Below are 14,989 nucleotides of genomic sequence, written 5' to 3'. Positions count from 1 at the left end.
CTGTCGGGCTTTTTTGAAGGCGAGATGGTTGAGTCTTGGGAGAGCTGTGTTTTTAGCATGCCTGAAATAGTTTGCACTAGGAGCACCCCGTACCCTTATTTTATGATGTTCTTTAATGTGGAGGTTGCTTTGAAACAGACGTCTGTGTGCGACTTGGATGCATCGCTGAAAGGCTCCAAGAATGTCTGTGCATGGGTTGCCTTTTTCTATTCACGAATAACATTACCGTGAGCCGTGCTTAGATGCCGCTATCTAAAGCATTGGGTTTTGACCGTAGATATGATTTTTATGGTTATATTCCATCTGGTTTATGTCTTCGATTTGATACTTGTCCTCAGGGTAACCCCAGGTGATGTGTGCAGATGCCCTTTTGCTTTTTGGCAAGCAAAAATGCATCCCTCAGCACGTTCTCGCTCTGGTTCATTGTCACCTTCCTTGAATGACAATGGGTATAGGACTCGGCAAGAGCACATTTACTGACCTATATGCTATTAATGGCTAGATTACCTTGTACTACCCTTTCTATAACCTAACTCTGGGTTTAGTTTTATAACATTTCTGAGGTTGTTGTGCATCGTTTGGCATTTTTTCTAAATTGATCTGTTTATTCTGTTATATTTCATGGGGTTGCTTATTCCTTTGTATGAATTTGAATAGGGTGAAAATGTAAAATTATTTGGAAAAACAGTAATAAAGCCCCAACGTTAAACCTTGGCAAGACTGGCATAATAGCACATCACAGACCATATGATTTCATACATTTCAGCTTTTTAAATATAAATTTGCTGTAACTTCTGCTCACGATTTGCTTTTGCGCCAGTGACATCATACAGTAGGTCTAGAGGTGGGGTTAGGGGAGGGGCTTCAGTTTTGCTTTTTCTAAAAATCATGTGTTTTTGTATGATTCACATTATAGGAATTATAAGGAGTTAAATTGTGTGTAGTATTGAGTTCATGCAGTTATTTTAGTTGAACATTACCTTATAAAAACTAACAATGTTTTAACTAGAGTACCTGTTTTTTTGTATTTTACGTCATAGTAATCGCAAATTAACCATTGTTTTGCTACAGCAACCTTAATATTTTTTTTATATAAAATTATGGTTATAAGTATAATAATACAAATGGTAATCAAGCTGCAAAAAACATGGTACTCATGTACTATAGTAAAACCATGGCTACTTTTCCAAGGGGTTGATCTAAAAACTGTGTCTTGAAGAAAATCAATTTTTACATAACGTTTGTGTATTTTATCAGGTCAGATGTGGTTTTCGTTCATCTGTTAGTAGTTAAATCCTATGTTTTCCCAAGGCTTTTAAGCCATTGCCGAGATTATTGTTTACCGTATAGCCGCAGAGGTTTTTCACGATCACTGCACTGTGACGTCAGAGCCGTCAAATCATTCTTTTTTAAATCTGCACAGCTTCGCCGAGCCCCTGCTGCTTGATGATAATATGATGCTTTGGTTATACAGCATAACTCTCAGCAGGCTTTTCACCCAGAGGTAATTACCTTATTGGTACTATGGAGAGTAGTGTGCAACTCTGCTGCAAATTGTTCAATCGATAGGTTTGAGCTGGGATAGAGAAGGCGTCGGGGAGAGTTCTTGGTATTCAGGGGAGTCTGAATGAAGCTTTAATTAAAATGGCTGTCACCGCAACAGTGGTTCATGAAAGGTCTCTTATGGTGAACAAAGATGCTGCTACAAAGATATTTACTGATGGGGAAAATGCGGCAGAACGGTTGGCCTACATTTAGTTTCTATTGAGTGTTTAGATGGACTCGTGGAGTGTTTATTTGAATGTTTGGACTTTGTTGTCATGTCTTTCTATTTAAACAAAAACTATAAACAGTTTTGTTTCTATTATGTTTGAATGGATGTGCCATGTTTAAAGGGATTCACATTGCATTGCATCTAAAACAAACGATACTATTCGTTTCAACCGTGTCATTTTACCCCTTTAAAGCTGAGGTACATTTTTTATTATTTACATTTATTCACCTTCATGTCATTTCAAAACGGTATGACTTTCTTCTGCAGAACACAAAACAAGATATTTAGAAGAATTTTGGTAAACAAACAACATTGGAACCCATTGACTTTCATTGTATGGCAGACAACCATCACATTTCTCCAAATATCTTCTTTTGTGTTTAACCGATGAAAGAGTCACATACTGTACAGGTTTTAAACGGCATACGGGTGAACAAATGATGACTACACTTTTATTTTTGGGTGAACCGTCCCTTTAAGTTTTGGCCTTTATACCTTTTGTTTCTGATTTCTTTACATTTCAACATTTTCCCTCACATTAAATCCTAAATCATGTAGGCTTACTGTATATTGTTAGTTTAACCGTGTGGCATTTGTTGCCACTGTTCTATGTCTGAATCATTTCAAATAGTTCTTAAAAATCAATGTTTCACTTTTTTCTTGTCCCTAAGATGCTTGTTTTGTCATATTTAGACCTGTCAATCATTATGATTTACCATTCAATACTGCTCAAAGCTGTCACCCTAAATCAGTTCACATACACCAAGAGTTATTTGTGAAAGAAATGTTCTCTTGATAGACGAAATGTTTTGTAGCTTTGAACACTGAGATGAATGATTAATTTAGTTGTAAAATGCTTTGCAACATACTGTGTATTGCCAAAGATTCGCTTTCAAACACAGGTTATCTCTTACCCCGCTGTACAGTGATACAATTCAATAGGAAAACGACAAAATTGAGCAAAGAGTGACATCTTTTATTTTACTGTTAAGTTTCTCTCTCATTTCATTAGAATTACAATGTCATATTTCAAAGGAGATTGCAACATTTGCCTATGGCAACATTTCACAGTGAATGCACAAACGGCTGCAGTCAGTCTGGTTCACTTCAGTCCACACTTTTGGTTATGAGTTGAAGTCGTGAGCAGCAGCATCTGAGCTAGCTCGATATATTTCTCTCACTTTATTAGAGCATAAAATTGCTTCCATATGCCACGTCAGTTTCATAACCAAGTTGAGAAGTTCAAACGGTTGAACTGGAATACCCTATTCATGATGTACTATTCCTGGTTAAATATGATCAAACCAATTCCATAGAAGGTCATTTTTGTACCGAAACCAATAATTTAGCCTCTAGCAGTTCCTGCGTAATGGGACCTTATTTCTCTTCAACCTAATTTCTTTCAAGTCGACAATGTCTTGACAAATTAATTGAGGTATTGTGGTGACTTTCTCCCTAAGTGACTTTCATAAGTCCAACACATTTCAACGCATTCAGTGATTTTTTTTCCCCATTCTTTAATTAGGATTGTCTTCATCCCTTGTGGATGCCATTTTAAATGGGTTTTAGAAACCAATTTACAGATCTCGCCAACAGAAGATTCTGGTTTCAAGCCACTCTGGACTTTCATGACCCACGGGTAAGTATGGTTTATATTTTTTGAAGATTGGAATATTCTAATTTGCATTAAGATGAGGCATTTAACATTGTTTGTTGCTTTAATGCATTTTTATAAAATACATACACTGTAAACACATTTTTTATTTAATAAAATAATGAAATGATGAAGAACATATTTTGATTTAATCTTGCACCCAAGCTGCCAGTTTATTACCATTTTTTTGTAGGAGTTCATGTACAGTGTTTAGGCCTACATGTATACATTAAACATTTCAACACAATTGTATCTTTAGATCAAGAGAAGTGGGCATATGCAATGTAGCCTATTTTATGGAAATTGTTTTTTTATATATTTTTTTCTGCACACTTTGGATTAGCGTTTGCCCTGAGCGAACCCTATTTTTCCCGAGTGGTGTTAAACCTTTTTAACCAAAATGTAAAACTAATTTATGATTATTGATATTTTTTACAATGTGAATCTATTATTTCTACTTTTTTTCTATTATTCTTAAATTGTTTACCAAGAACAAAACTCACATGGCGCACAGTTGCTATGGTTACCCTCTCAGTCTTTTTGGTGCTAGGTAAAAATATTAATCGAATTGAGTTGATCTTATTTTTGTGCTTGATTTGTCTGAAATTGATGTAAATTATGTGTTTACGTAGAAAACGAATTTATATAGTTATACAGTATATAACATTTTATTATACTTATACTTATAACAGGCCTATAAAGGTATAGTAATATACATTCAAGACATTTCGTATATAGTTAAAGTTTCATATAAAAGCATTTTTGACTAGGGGGTTCAAAGCTTATTTTGGGGGGTCAGCTACCCTGACTGATAGCTTTGAAAATCTAAAAAATAATCCATTATCTTCTGTTGAGTTGTGTATTTCTTCGTCACGGTGTGTTTATGAATCGCAGTGTCCAGACTGCAGCGGCCGACTTACGTAAGTGCCGTGGGCTGGATTGTCTCAGCCGGATGAAGGGATGAGCACACGAGGCAAAGGTGAGCGAAATAACAAAGAAAATCAAAGAAGCTGCGTAGGCTAAAGAGAAAGGCTTTACAAATCCCCCGTTTATTTTTGTGACTTTGTTTGATTTTTCTCGTAGGCTGTAGGGGTTTTAACATTTTACAATGAAATACAGTTCGAAAAAATTATAAAAATAATGTCGAATGATACATGCCTTTTAAGCGTTCTCGAGCATGCTCATGCCATTAAGCCACCCACGGCAGGCTCTTCACTGTCTCAATCTGCATACAGCGTGGGAGGTTATTGTGTGGCCTCTCCAGTCCACGTAAATAGCCACATTAGAATCATCGCTGCCCCTTTACATCTGCATAAAACATATGCAACAAGAATGTGTAGGACTACGCTGTCGTCTTGCATTTCGTCTTGTTTTAATGAATTCAATGAACAGTAAATATAGGAGTGACTCACACTGGGTAACCTACAGTGTTTGCATATTTGAAATTTTACATTGTATGTATTAAAGAGATCTCTCAAAAACAATAATTCTTTCATTAACCCTCATGTCATTCCAAACCTGTATCTCTTACCTTCTTCTGACCTACACAAAGAAAATGTATTGATAACCAGACAACATTGGACCCCCTTTGACTTCCATTGTATGGACATCACCAAGACATTTCTTAAAATATCTTCATGCAGGGTTGTAATGGGTGAGTGCAGAATTTGAATAGGTGAACTATCCCTTAAAAACTGCATAAAAGCAACATGGAAAAGATCGATTTCGCTTGCTTCCTTTTCATTTCAAAGGACCCTGTATGTTTTTTCCATTAATATGAGTGCCGGTGTGAGCGGGCAAGGCTGCTTTTTCTCCCTCCTGAATAGAAATTGGATTCGGAATATCTTATTTTCCCAGAAGTGCTGCATTTGAACATCTCACTTTTCGTCTGTGTGCTTTCAGGATGCTTTAGTGCCCGAAGCCCATGCCGATATGAGTTTATGGAGAACAATACACCCATTTCTATTCTCGGGCTGGCTGCAGTGTATCATTCTTTATAAGCTGATATTACACTCTTCCACGGCAATTGTTCCCTCTGATTGCTTTTGGCGCTCTCTGCGATTGTCTATCATCCTATCATTCCGTAAATAAACATTGGGAGACGCCTCGGCGACGGTTGGTGTATTACGAAGGACAGAGTCAAAGGAAATTGCATGGGAGCTTTTTCAAAGCCTTTCCATCTTGTTTACGTTCCCGTCGGGCTCCAACGGCCGAATAAACGTGTTGACTCGAGCACGGGAAATTTCACAGTGCCATTTTTGATGGATTTGTTTGTAAGATACAATAATTTCCGGGTCTACTCACAGCACGAGCAAGAGTTTTTTCCCTCGTTGATCCCCTTATTGGGAAATCTGCTTGCACGGTAGAATCTTTTTGCTTATTTCCGAGTTTTCCTGTTCAATGCATTCCATTCCCCTTATCTGCTTTTCCACCTCTGTAGCATTTATGTATTTGTGACAGCTTGTATATTGGAGTCCATGACCACAACAAGCTCTATCTCTATAAATGCAGTGCTTGAGTTCAACCCTGTTTACTTTCCTTAGCCAGCAACTCAAATTTTGCAGGAAGTTCACAGGCAAAATCCTTATGACATCAACGCTGACTCATTCCATCGTGACACTGAAAACAAAAGCCCAGAAATGCGGCCTCTTTCGCATTGTTTGCTTTCACCAAGCGATTCCTCTCAGTGCTGCCCCGAGACCATCAAGCGGCTATGTAAATATTACACAGTGAGTCTTCATTTGGGCCGATGTGACACCACTCATGGTGCTCCGAGACCGTGATTAAGAGACTCGTTTCCTTAGATGTTCCTTAGAAAGTCAAGGTAAACACAGTGCTTTGCTCTTTTCAACGGGACGTTTTTTTTTATGAGATTCTTACATTTGGTGTTATTGAATTTTGCGGACCAAGAGCACATCCAGCAGTGAGTCTCTTATAGTATGTCTACATTTAAGCCCAGAATTAAAAGGTAAAACACAGTTTTACATGAATGCTCTGAAATTTTTGGACAGCTTTTTTTTGCTATTCTCATTGTTCTCTATTTCGATTCTAATAACTATATTGCACTGTTTTACAATATCAGATTTTTCTCGAATGAATGTTTAGTTTTATTTGCTATTGAAACAACAACAAAAGCAATAAAACTCTAAATGTGATTTTGTGGGTTTTTGAAGGCAGTAATGCTACAATACATAAATTATTAATTATTTTGTTAAATTAAATTATGTAATGATGTATAATGATATCATTAATCAAAAAAGCTGCATAATCAAATAAATGTTCAACCCTGCGTTGGCTTAAAAAGAGACCCAGAAAATGTGTATATTTGACCCGACAATGACTTAACACAACTGATGAAATGTTAATTTATAACCCAACTGCTTTGTTCTTCCCTTTTTGACCCAACACTGGATTGAAATAACCCAGCATTTTTTCAGTGTTTCCTTTTTAATGAAATGCATAAAACAGTAAAAGACAACTGTTTTTAGGATGTAATTCCCTATTTACTTGTAACGTTTGGGGTAAAATACGACCTGGACGTGATATTCCATCACCCTAAAATTTCGATTGTTGAATACGAAGGAGTTGTGAAGCAGACTGGCAGCCCTTGTGAAAACACATGGCGCTTTTGGCCAACATCACCCTGTTGTCGTAGTCTGGATTCCATATTAGCAATGGCTTGTTTATCTGGCGACGCTCGCAGCGTTACTCTGGCATATATTGCGTGCCAGAATGCTTGGCTGTGTTCTGAATTGCTCATTACACTCCCAGAGGCGAGCACGGGCCGAAGCGAAAATACAAACAAAGACAGACGCAGCCGACAGCAGGGAGTTCCTCCCCTCCCAGACCCCCACACACACACACTTCTCTCGCTGCCCCTGTGCTGTCTTTAGACCCGGTTGCTGAAAAATATAAGTGCATTAATGCAATGTGTTGTGAGAGCGCATGGATTTAACTGCTCATTGGACCGGAGCGAGGGTGTCAGTTCCCGGCTCTCGCTGCGGATCACAATAGATTTTTCTCATTTAAGTGCCTCCTGAAGGCCTGAAAATAGCACTTCTCTGAACACACTCTGCATCATCTGACGAGAACCATTAGTTTGTGATACTTACCGATGAACTTAAATGTCATGTCAAGTGGTCTTTGGGGAGCTTATTCTGCTTTGCGAGATGTCTTGTTTTTGCCAAGTTAAGCCAGACTGCATCGCATGTGTACTGCCATGAAGGCAGTCCCAGAATGCATTGCAATGAAAGGATAGTAGATATTTGAAGTATTTGAGGTTCAATATAATACTGATATGCATTGATAAATAGCATCGAAAGTGTAAGTACTGTATGTTAGTGAATGTTTTACACCATATTTATGTGAGCTGTGTACGACATTTGTATGGCTGTTATTGGATATAGAAAAAGGATATTTCACCCCAAAATAAATATTCTGTAATTTATTCACCCTCATGCCATTAAAGACCTGCATGTAATTCTTGCTTTTGTAGAACACAAAAAGAGATATTTGGAGAAACGTCTCTGGTTTTGTGTCCATATAATGGAGGTCAAGATTGTTCGGTGACCAACCTTCTTCAAAATATCTTCTTTTGTGTTTTGCAGAAGATAGAAAGTCATGTAGGTTTTAAATGACATGAGGATGAGTACATGGTGAAATAATAAAACATATTGGGCAAGCAATTCCTTAAATATCAGGGGACTCTCCCTTTGTGTGCCACAAAGAGATTCTGGCTGTGTAGTGTGCGTTCCAAATCTATGACTACCTATGTAGGCAGTGAGGCAGCACACTAGGTTCAGATTTATACTAGATATTTCTTTAAAGTACTTTGCGTGTATTGTGAAGGTAAGCATACTGGAGTTAACATATTCCATATAAATAAAGTGATGTGTTTGCAGAAAATCCTATGTTTTTGCAGCTGAATCTCTAAAGAAATCCTGTCTATGCATTAAGGGGGCACTTGGTTTTCTTTTTAGCAAGAATAAAGTGATAATTCATCTTGTGGGCAGAGAGGATGGCATTGTGCAACGCATGATGTATAAGCCGTAATGCATTTCTGTTAGAAGTCACAGAACCCAGCGTCATTCCGAATGTCAGCCACGTTAGCTGTTGTGACTTTGATGTTTGAGACATCCGTGAAACCGAATTGTCATTTGTCTCTGCCTGCCAGGTTCCCGTCAGCTGGAAACAACCTATTAAAGTGACAGTAAAAAGTGTAGAGCGCTTATTTTTAAGCGCTTATTCTCTCTTATAGTATGAGCAGTGTTGTTTCAGCTCACTTGATGTAAAATAACAAGCTTAAAAAAAGCATGCTTTCAGGTGCACAACAATGTACCCTTACCAAACATTTCTCATTAAAGGGATAGTTCACACAAAGATAAAAAACTCACCCTCTTGTCCTTTTAAACATGTGTTCATTCTTCTGCAGAACACAAAAGAAGATATTTTGAAGAATGTTGGTAACCGAACAATGGCGGTACCCATTGACTTTGTGTCCATACAATAGAAGTGAATGGGTACTGCCGTACCAACATTTTTCAAAAATGTATTTTGATGTTTGAAGCAAGAAAGTCATACAGGTTTGAAATGACAAGAGGGTAAGTAAATATGTTGAAGTTGTGTTTGCGTTAAAGTCAAATGTTGTCAAACTGACATTTACCTTTTGACATTTACTGACATTTATAAACTTCAGTCGAGTAAAGATAGGTGGGGGTTTTGAATGCTGTTTTTCATGTACTTGTTCAAAAATTGATATTTATTTTTAGCCAGAAAAGCATTAGCTTTGAGTTTATTTTTAACTATGATATACATTATTTGAGGGCAAAGATCTTAATATATTCTATACAGGTATAGAGACCTAGAGGATGAATACAAATGTCCGTCTAACCTTGCATCCGTCTCCAAAAGAAACAGAAAGCAGGTTTGCTATTTATACTCATTTACTCTCCGGGACAATACCGTAGCATACAAGCTGAGAATGGCGCTTTTTACGCGAGGCTACTGTTTCGTAAAGCCTCTTAACTCCGCACTCCAAAGCAGTGTCAAGAGTCTACTTTCCTTCACTCGTTTTGAACAGATAATCTGTGTATTTTGCCAAAGTCGCTCTCCGAAAGCGCTTTATCATGACTGCTGATGTTTGTCCTCATCAGCTTTATCAGCCAATGGGCGCATGAATGATTCCCCATGCCATCTTTATCTGCCACCTCAGCTTATTTCCACCTCACAGCTTTATTTAAAGAGTGCCAGGACTCGTTTTCTTGTTTCAAATTACGCTACCACTGGAAAACATTTTTGTGCTTTAACCCGATGTCACCGAATGCAGCTTTAATGAAGGACTTGGCCCAAATGTGCAATAACTCTAAAGCTTATTGGATGTGTTAAAAGAACCACCATGGCATTGGTTTTCTGCTCATGAAATTCATGAGCTCCAGCCTTGCTTCTTAAAATGATAAATCAGCATCTATGTTTTCTCCTGTCAGAATATGGAAATCTCTCCACCCTCTTGCACTCAGTCGGGTGGTCCGCGGGCTCTTTTTGTTTATGGTCAATGGGAACGCTGCAGCCTTGCTGGGTGGACATGAAAGACATTTACATGTGGCTTTGAGGACATCACTGACTTCTCCTGCCAGGCTAGGGACTGTCTGTCAAGTGCAGTTAATACAGTTTTCAGTGACCAGCAGAAGTGACATAGAATTAAGGAAATACAATTTGTAAATCACATTCCTGCATACTGAATTTAATAAAAACCGGTACAGGGTTGACGGTAGCATCGCTATGCCTAAGCTTATAAATTCCCAAGATGCCACTCTGTTTTATAAACAGTATAGTGCCGTAACTCATGTTGCATATGCGCATTAACATTAATTTGAACACTCTCATCTTTTTCTTTTTGCATTGTTTCTCTCCTAAATGAATCCATGTTTTGAAGGACTCAGTTGAGTCATTCATCAAGTCACTTTTGTGCTTGACTGGCACAAAAAAATTGCCGCCACCTACTGGCCGTTTTAGTCACATTTAAAGTAAGCCTAACATTTTCCTTTATAAGCATTTCTATTAATGCAATTTGTCGCACATTGATTGAATTAGATCCAATGCAAAAAATCGTTAGTAGTTGCTAAAATTACTAGACACTAGTGTTTTTAAATCTTACCACAGTAAATATTAAAGTATACTACAGTATTTGCTAAAGCTCAACCAGTTAATACAGTTAATACTACAAATATTGCAGTGTGTAGTATAATACAGTTACAACATGTTTCATTTATATCTGTGTATTAAGGAATTCGGTCTTGTGAATTTTAATACTGAACATGACACAGTGTCGCAATGCTACTTGGTATCCTGATATTACATATATGGTATCATAAGATATGTTTATGGTGTGGTAACCCTAAATATAGTGTACATTATAGATATTTACAAACATATTTGCTATTAATAATCACTGTAAATATAAATGTTTATCATTATTCAACCTTCTGAATATATCTGCATGCATTGCTACTATAGTTCTTCAAAAGATTTTTCCTCTCACTTCTTTTCTCCCCTTCTTTGCTTTAATCCACTTCCCAGCAGGGATTCATTCGCATCCTATGGGACATCAGCTATGCTCCACTCTTTATAGTTTCTGTCTTGACTGCCCCTGGAGGTTTTGACTCAACCTGTCTTGTGCTAACCCCTTAGACACTTATGGTGCAAATTTGATGCCTTTCTGGCAATGTCTTTTACGACTAAAAGAGAACTACCCCCTAAATTCAGCAAGATTTACTTGGGGTTCTAAGTGACAATGCTAGTTCCAATCACTTCTGCCTCTCTGCCTAATGGTGATTTCACAGCAGAATGTCACCTTGTATTACTGTACGATGCTCCTCTGCCAAACTGTAGCACAGTAAAACATGCGATTCTGCATACACACAATCAAATGGGATTCTCTTTGAGGAAAAGATCTATGCTTAGCATAAATTGGTTTAGGCTGGTTCGGGCAGGTCTAGCAGGCTGTAGATTAACATCAGCTTGTGATCAACAAGCATGATTTATTATGGATTTCCATGCTGGTCTAAGTCACTGTAAAAAATATAATATTCTTGCATCTGATGTGCCTAAAATTTTTTTCTCACCGTATTCTGAACAATAAAGTAGTGCATTTACATATAGGAGAAGCTCACCCAAGAATTCTCTCAATATCACGCTGTCCCAAACAAAGATTTTTTATCAAATATTTGTCCGATTGTGTACATGTTAGTCTCAGAATGTTAACAGATATCAGTGTGAGCCTATTTAGCGAAATCGAAACCAAAACAAGCACATTAGATTCAAATATGGTGATGCATCATCTACTTAACACGTCAAGAATTTCATTGGTACTTGCAAGTCTCGTGAAAACCACGCAAGAACCAATGAGATTTGAGGTTATTAATTGTCGCCATATTTCATGTGTGGTTGTTTTGGTTTCAATTTCATCAAAGAAGCATAACATATCAATAGTTTACTTGCACACACCTTGCTGCATTTTATTAGGTACTGTATATTATTTATTTTGCGTCCAGCTTTAGAAAGGAAGTGATAAAGGATGGCACAATTATGGATCATTTATGACAACTTCTTTCGGATAAACAATACTCCTCCTTCAATAGTTGCGATGCTACTTGGCTAGCTTGACTGTCTTTGTGTAGATAGTTTCAAAAAGCTTTCCCCAACACTGATTAAAACTATATTTTCTTTGTACTGCTTTTTTTTAAATTGTTTTCTACCCAAAAATGAGAATTCTGGCATCATTTACTCATCTTCGAGTTGTTCCAAATCTGTCTTCGTTCTGACCAAACATATCTTGCCCCCCATTGACTCTCATAGTAGGAAAAGTTGCTTTATCTTACTTTTATTTTGTTCTGTTGATCACAAAAGAAGATACTTTGAAAAAGGTAAGACAGCAACAGTTCTGGGGCACTTTTGACTTGGTAGTCAATGGGGGGTTAAATCTGTCTGGTTGAGTATTCTTCCAAATATCTTTCTCTGTGTTTATCAGAAATGTCTACAGATTTGGAACAACTAGAAGTTGAGTAAATGATGACAGAATTTTTGGGTGAAGTATCACTTTAAGGTTAATTACCACACAGTGCCCCCTAGTGACTTCAATAGCCAAACACAGTGTCAGGTCACCATATGCAACAAGCCAGTCAAGACAGTGGAGGATTAGCATCCTGACAGGCAGGAAAACGTGACCGCAGTATTCAGGCTTAATGTGCTGTGACCACTTCACCGCCCTGAAACCAATTTACCAGAGTTTATCACCCCCCTAGAGAACTCACACACACACGTCAAGGTGACCTCCTCTAAGTGCCATGGGAAGACCCTTGCCTCCAGCAAACTGAGTGTCCCTATTACCAGGCGGTTTTTACTCTCACTCAGTAATGCTGATGGTAAAGGAGCTCAAACACTTCCAGGTGCTTATTTTGTCCCGTCCTCCACAAGGGTTTGCTGCTTCAAACGATGCGTGACACATTCTGGAGCTTCCAGATATTGGAAAGGTCATGCTTTCTTCTTGAAAAAGAAGACAAAGGGTATTTTTCTTCAGCTGCCCTGCAATTCCCCCGTCTCTTACAGATTTCTTCACAGCTGCAACTCAATCGAAGGCATCTTAGAGGTTTTAATGCCTGTGTTGAGGTGTTGAAGGGCGTGTTTCAAAGACCCTGCACATCTAAGGCCGGCTGTGGCCATCGGTGCAACAATAGCATTGCAATGATCCCATTTTATCTTCATATTTATTTATTTGTTTTTTTAGAGCTATTTCTTTTCAACATGCATTCTTAAGACTCCTGTGTCTTTGTTGGAGACCTTACCTAAAATGTGTAATAATTCGCCCCAAACATGACGTTCTGTCAATACTCACTCGCTTTTTTGTTGGATGTTAAGACTGCGTGCTCTTTTAACATACAGTGCAACACAGTGGTCAGGGACTGCTAAGCTTCAAAAAGGTCATCACAGTAGACTACGAATAGTGTGCTTTATAGGCTTAAAAGATTTGTGTGATGATCAAATGGAAATCTTGCTTATCGACTGATATTCCTTTGTTCTGTCAGCACCTGACCGGTCATTTCTGATTTCTTTATCTTTTCTACAATATAAAAGAGGCATGCTTACTTAAACTTAGATAAACTAAACTAAGCTCTGTACAGTGTAGTAGGCTTTGTGAGATATTTTATTGCACTTGATGCTGTTGTCCTAATGTTGACCCAATTGCTTCCACTGTTTACCCAACTTGTAAGTCGCTTTGGATCAAAGCGTCTGCTAAATGACAATGTAAATGTTCTGTTGTAAATTCAATTGTTCATGCAATTATCCAAATAAATTTTCCTGTCCAGCTTGTGATCAGTCCCATGTGAACATTTTTTAATTTTGCATTAAATGTTTTGGTTAGCTTTTTCTTTGATACAGTATCCCTGTCATGGGGCCGGTTGCATAACTGCTTAGACTAGTCTATTCTTTTTCTTCAAGACTCGTCATACCTTCTTTAAATCAGTTACATTAAAGGCAGATTGGGTTTACTAAAATATGAAAAGTAAGACTAATTAGTCCTAACTAATTGCTAGTCAGGGAGACTTGTTGTCTTAATTTAGAGGCTAAATTTATGCAACTGGGCCATAATTAGAAACTTGACGTCGTACGGTCCTAATATGTTTTTTTACTCAATAATATCAACTTCTGATGTAGATTTGCCCCAAATTGCACAAAACAATGTAGTAGTTTTTACATGCTAGTGAAACAACAAATAGGATAGGTGCTTCCAAGATTAAAAAAAAGAATGGGAATGGAATTGGTAAAGAGCAGGAATAGAGAGGGAAACCAAGAGTTTACTATGCTATTCTTCTTTCTGATATCTCAATTACAAAAAGTACAAGTATAAATACTTGTAATCAAATAATCCCCTGCTAATCCCCTGGAATCAAAACGTGTAAAAAGGAAAGATAAAACAGAACAGAAGATAAAGAATTGAGCACATAGTCTGATTAAGGGGGTCACATCTGGTGAAATGAAATTATGTGACTCCAGCTGCTGGTCTTTGTTATTGATTACTCAAAACCTCATGGAGCTGAATATTGTTCAGTGAACTGAACATTGCAAGCAAAACTGGCCATTTCTGAATAGGAAATTCTTATTGAAGTTCATCCTGGGAATGTTGAATGCATCCTAATGCTTTATTTTACGTCGTTTGCACTTTTGAGACAGTCCCTAAGTCATCAGTTAGCTGGCAGTGAGAGTTTTGAAGCCGTACAGCCATAGTGGAGTATGGAAGAGAAGCAGGCACTCTCTCCCTCTCTCTCCCCCCCCTCTCTCTCTGTCTGTCTCTCTCTCTCTCTCTCTCTCTCTCTCTGTCTCTCTCTCTCTGTCTCTCTCTCTCTGTCTCACTCTCTGTCTCTCTCTCTGTCTCCCTCTCTCCCTCTCTTTGTCTCTCTCCCTCTCCCCCCCCTCTCTCTCTCTCTCTCTCTCTGTCTCTCTCTCACTCTCTCTCTCTCTGTCTCTCTCTCTGTCTCTCCCCTCTCTCTCTCTCTCTCTCTCTCTCT

Source organism: Triplophysa dalaica, chromosome 10, assembly GCF_015846415.1.
Source record: "Triplophysa dalaica isolate WHDGS20190420 chromosome 10, ASM1584641v1, whole genome shotgun sequence".
Taxonomy (NCBI): domain Eukaryota; kingdom Metazoa; phylum Chordata; class Actinopteri; order Cypriniformes; family Nemacheilidae; genus Triplophysa; species Triplophysa dalaica.
The sequence above is the reverse complement of the archived record's forward strand: the minus strand, read 5'-3'. Positions refer to the sequence as shown.